The 5,844-nt window shown below is 40.6% G+C and overlaps 1 pseudogene; it reads left to right on the top strand.

Moving 5' to 3' along the window:
- The first annotated feature begins 3,618 nt into the window (after positions 1-3,618).
- Positions 3,619-5,201, top strand: LOC132532696 (immunoglobulin heavy variable 1-69-2-like; annotated as a pseudogene).
- Positions 5,202-5,844: the final 643 nt, after the last annotated feature.

Genomic DNA, 5,844 nt, shown 5'->3' with positions numbered 1-5,844 from the left:
TAAATCAAAAAGAGAAGGAGAAACAGCATTATTTCACTTATAGTTGGAAGATAAGATAAAAGGACAGAGAAGAACATCATAGTGAAGATTAGGTTTGGTGAGGTATTTTTCATCAAGCAAAAGACTGGGAATTTAGAGGGAAGGAAAGAGTAGAGAGGACCTTGAGATCTATTTCATAAAGCATAGGGTGATGAGAATTTATACACATTTGTCAACACTCACATTATAAAACATTAACCTACAAAGAAAAATGGAAAAATTATAATTAAGACTTTTGGAAAATGACAAAGTTTATAAACATTTAGATACCCATCTTATTTTTTATCTTAGCTCCAATTGAAAATTCTGTTATTTTTAATGAGATTAACTTAGACTCACTTCAATATTTTGTTGATGTATACTAGTATTTTCCAATGAGAACAATACACAACTAAAAACTCTATCATGACAAATGAGAGGTCTAGAGTCAGGAATATAGCACTGTAGTGATGCAAACAAAACAAAACAAGACACAAAAGTACAAGCAAAAAAAAAAAAAAACTGTTCCTGAATCTCTAAGTTTCCCTGCATCACCATAAACCAAAGATGAGCACTGAGTGAGGGTAGGAAAACTGAGCATCATTTGGATAAGCCATTACAGTAAGCTCTTTTTTTTTGTTGTTTGTTTTTGTCTGTTTCTGTGCAGGACAAATAGGTGGGTGAGTGAGGGTGAAGGAGAAGCACTCTATGTGTAACTGCATCTGGGTCACTCCTCCAGATGTGTCAGATCTTGTCTCAGGAGTAACTGTTCTCCTAGGAAGGTGCATATTATGTCCACATGCATGGACTTATTCAGTTGTATGACAGCACACACGGTAGAATTTACATGTCTATGGCTAGGAGTACGATCCACCTGTCAACACCCATGTTCAGCGGGGAAGTAATTACAGAAGCCAGACCTTCAATCTTCTGGATCCCACAGTGATCTTGGGTCCATACTCCCAGATGGTTAAAGAATAGGAAAGCTATCAGGGGAGGGGATAGGGATACGGAGGTCTGGTGGTGGGAATTGTGTGAAGTTGTACCCTTCTTATCCTATGGTTTCTCAATGTTTCCTTTTTATAAATAAAATTTTTAAAAAAATAATAATTAAAAAAAATAATTATTTACATGTCTACAAACCCCAAGTGTCAGCACTGAGGCTTGTATTAGAATCATACTATTTTTCTGGTGAACTCTCACCCAGAAGAGGACAAACACTTAAGAGGAGATTGTGTTTCTGCAATGGTGATTTAAAGTCTGAGATTATTATTCAGGACAGTAAATTGGAAGAGTCATCCTAGTTTTGAATATTTTAAAGCAGTTGTAATCCAAGATGGGTCTGTACACCCTGTAGGCAATTCATAAGGAAGAAGACAGGATGAATCTTTCCCTGTGTTTGTTTCATGTATAAAGCCATTGTTTGAGAATCTTCTCTACATATGGGAACAGGGCCTCTCATGCACCTAATATACAAGATCCATTAACCATATCAGCACCTGTCTCTGTTCTTTAGGAACTTTCCCAGCCAGATATCTGTAGGACTAGTACTCAGGACTCCATACAGTGTCACTTAGAATGAGGACTTGAATGCCTGGAAAGATAATCTTTCATATGACCTCAGGGACTAATCATTTAAGGGGCATTGAGCCTTACCTCGTATATGACATGGTTTAATAAATTTTATTTTTCTCCACAGAAAATACACAGAATTAGGAGTACTACTTGCCATGCTACAGAAAGATGTTTCTTTGCATTTGGTTCCCAGATTCCTGTACTACACAGCCTAAGATATTAATGTAGGTCAGGCAGGTTCCTCATTTCAGGTTGACTGGCTGGTTTCATGAGGTGATCAGGATCCCAAAACACAGGACTTCTGGTTCAGAATCTAGGCAGGTAGTCTGGGAGTAGGGCCTTTCAGCATCAAGGTATATCTTTTCTTTTTTTTAAAAAAAAAGGTGGTTTATTTTTTTATTTTTTATTATCTTTATTTATTGGATACAGACAGCCAGAAATCAAGAGGGTGATCAAGAGGGAGAGAGACAGAGAGACATCTACATCACTACTTCACCACTCGCAAAGCTTTCCTTCTGCAGGTTGGGACCGGGGGCTTGAACCTGGGTCCTTGCACATTGTAATACATGCGCTCAACCAGGTGTGCCACCACCTGGCCCCAAGGTATATCTTTCAAGAAAAAAAAAAAGAGATTGTACAAGGACTATTAAGAGTGTTTAAATTTGTATAAACACAATAACTTGGATGAACCTGCATATCAGATGTCAGGCTCAGGAAAAAAAATAGTATAGTCATTGGCTCTTTGGAATATAATTAACATAAGCCTACTAACTATCTACAAAACAGAGACACCCCCCCAACTCTTCATATGATCTTTTCTAGCCTTTAGGTTCATGATTAGCCAACATTTTTTTGGTTCTCTATGTTAACTCTTTTTTCAGCCGCAAGGTTCCAGAGGCTAACATGACGCAAACCAGACTTCCCAGGGCAGACAACCCCAACAATGTGTTCTTGAGCCCCTCTTCCCCAGAACCCTGCCTCAGGAGAGAGAGTAAGACTGGGAGTATGGATTTTCCTGTCAATGCCCATGTTCAGCAGGGAAGCAATTACAGAAGCCAGACCTTCCAACTTCTTCATCCCAAAATGACCCTGGGTACATACTCCCAGATAAAGAATCAGAAAGATATTAGGGGAGGGGATGGGATATGGAGTTCTGATGGTGGGAATTCTGTGGAGTTGTACTCCTCTTATCCTATGGTTCTAACAGTGTTTCCTTTATATGAATAAAAATTCTTTTAAAAAATTGTATAAACTTGATAATATTTACAAATTACATAAGAGACTGAATATTAATTATCTAGATAATGTGCATAAAGTTTTCTGTATAAATAATCCAGGTCTCAGCACAGTTACTGTAACAGAGGAGTAAGTTTTGGGGCTGTACTATCATTATCAATTTCTATAGCTAGCTTTGTCTCTTTCTTTCTATATATCAGAATATTCATGGGGGCAAGTAGTTGCATATCCAGTGAAGTGAACACAATGCTAAGCACAAAAAAACAGCAAAAGGATCCAGATTTGTGTTTGTCTTCCCTGCACCTGCCTGGGACATGTTACAAGTAGTGAAAAGATCTGCATATGTCTATTTTATTCTCTCCCTCTCAATCTACCCAAATGGTCTCAATTACACTGTCCTAGTCAGTAAAATGTAAAAAATGTCCAGTTGGATCAGGGTATATGCAATACTCACACTGAGCTCCAGTGATAAACCTAGAAGCAAAAAAAGAACAAAACCTACAATAGTGATGCCAGATAATGGATGACAAAAATATCCTGAAAATAACAAACAAGAATTTCTACAGCTTCTAGTAAATGCACTGTAAGAGCTGGAGCTCAAGAAGTATTAAAGGGTCATTTGAGCAACATTGGGGAAACACAGTGGTCTATGGAAGCAGATACTCTGGTGTCATAGTCTATAGCAAGTTCAGTTTGTCTATGCCATTCAAAGGTGTGGTTCTAACAGAAAGTCTGTTTTGAAGAGGACTGGTATTTAATGTGGCAACCCTGTGAACAGGCTTTCAAGACATGGAAATGAACTTTGACTTCCAAGAGAGTAAGAAGTTGGAAATTCTCATTGTGTTGGCACTGATCAATTCTATTTCCCATTTCTGACTTAGGCAAAAGTAGACCCTGAGCTATGAGCATGTCTATCTTATGAATATGCAAATAATCAGACTTATGGAATGAAATGCAGATCAAGGTGTTCTAAGAACATTAACCACAACCACCACCTCCCTAGGGTCCTTCAGATCACACCTTCTGTCATGGAAGTGGAGCTGAAGAGTCCTCTTCCTGGTGGCAATGGCTGCAGGTAAAGCCCCCAGTCCTTGGAGGGAAGAGGGGACCAGAGTCAATTCAGGGTTTGTATCCACTGCTGTCTTTTCCTCACAGGAATGCACTCCCAGATACAACTAACCCAGTCTGGAGCTGAGGTGAGGAAACCTGGCAAATCTGTAACGGTCTCTTGCAAAGCTTCTGGATACATTTTCACTGGCTATTTCATGCACTGGCTGTGGCAGGCCGCGGGAAAAGGCCTGGAGTGGATGGGAAAGATTTTCCCTAAAAGTAGTAATGCAATATATGCTCAGAAGTTCCAGGACAGAGCCACTGTGACTGCAGACACATCTCCAACATAGTTTACATGGAGTTTAACTTTCTGAGTTTTGAGGACATGGAAGTGTATTACTGTGCAAGAGACACACAATGAGGAGAAGTGACAATGAGCTTAGACAAAAACCTCCCAGCATGGAAAACAGGTGGTTGAAGGTGGTGCTCATAGCCACCAGATGGAGGACTGACCATGTGGACACATTTGTTCAGGAACAGGTGCAGTTTGAGAGTTAGAGCTATTTTTCCTTCCAGAGTCAGGAACGTCCTCCCTAGTTGTCAGTTACTCAGAACTTTATACTTGCGTAAGAGCCAAGATGACAACTTGGAAGAGCTGCTAGCTTGAGCTCCCACAACAACTGTTGGAAAGGGTAGGATACCTGGAATTCAGCAGCGCTGTGAATAAGGGGTCCTAGGTGTGACACCAAGAGGTGACTATAGCTCAATTTGGGTTAGAAAACAAAGAAAAAAGAAAGGAAAATTTTATGATTTCCAAAGTGCAACCCTCTCTCCCCCCCATAACCGGACCTCTGGGGCTAGAGAGCTGCTAGTAGCAGGCTCCCCGCTAAGCCTTTGTCTTTATCAAAATTCCTGACTCACTAGGGGTGTCATTCCAAACATTTTACTTTCTGATTCCATTTGCTCTTTTTTTTTTCCTTCTAAGTGGCTCAAGACCAATTGGAGTGACAAATATCTGACCAATCAGAGCCCCATACCTCCAGAGAAAGACTACCTGGAGGGTTTTTTTGTTTTGTTTTTTTGTCATTCTTTTTTTTTATTTTTTATTTTTTTTGTTTAAGAAACGATTAATTAACAAAACCATAGGGTAGGAGGGGTACAACTCCACACAGTTCCCACCACCCAATCTCCATATACCACACTCTCCCCTGATAGCCTTCCCACTCTCTATCCCTCTGAGAGCATGGACCCAGGGTCATTGTGGGTGGTAGAAGGTAGAAGGTCTGGCTTCTGTAATTGCTTCCCCCCTGAAAACCGGAATTGACTGGTCGGTCTATACTCCCAGTCTGCCTCTCTCTTTCCCTAGTAGGGTGGGTATCTGGCAAAATGGAGCTCCAGGACATATTGATGGGTCTTCAGTCCAGAGAAGCCTGGCCGGCATCCTGATGACTTCTGGAACCTGGAGGCTGGAAAGAGACTTAACATACAAGGCCAAACAAATTGTTGAGCAATCATGGACCCAAAGCTTGGAATAGTGGAGAGGACATGTTAGGGGGATACTAACTGCAAACTCTAGTGTACTTCTGCTTTCAGGTATATATTTTGCAGTAGTCTATGGATACATGTGAACATAGGCTCTCTCTCACAGAAACTGGTGTATATGTAGGTTTTGGGACTTTGTTAGAAAGTGAACCACCTGAGATGGAATTAGAGTATACTATGAAAGGAAAGGTCTCACCCGAGTAATGAAGCTGAAGGGTTGTAATTCCACAAGTGAAGTCTCTGTACACAGACTGAAATGAAGCATGTTGAGGTGGCAATCGTTGCGTTGATTAGGTTGTGATCAGCAGATGCAATATTATTTGATAAGGATTAGGAGAGGCATAAGGGAAAGTGGGCCCTATCCAAGGGTTCCAGGACTGGGGGAAGTAGGGGCTCTATAGTGGAGATGAGAGGTTCCTGCTG

Source organism: Erinaceus europaeus, chromosome 14 (genome assembly GCF_950295315.1).
Source record: "Erinaceus europaeus chromosome 14, mEriEur2.1, whole genome shotgun sequence".
NCBI lineage: Eukaryota > Metazoa > Chordata > Mammalia > Eulipotyphla > Erinaceidae > Erinaceus > Erinaceus europaeus.
The sequence above is the reverse complement of the archived record's forward strand: the minus strand, read 5'-3'. Positions and strand labels throughout refer to the sequence as shown.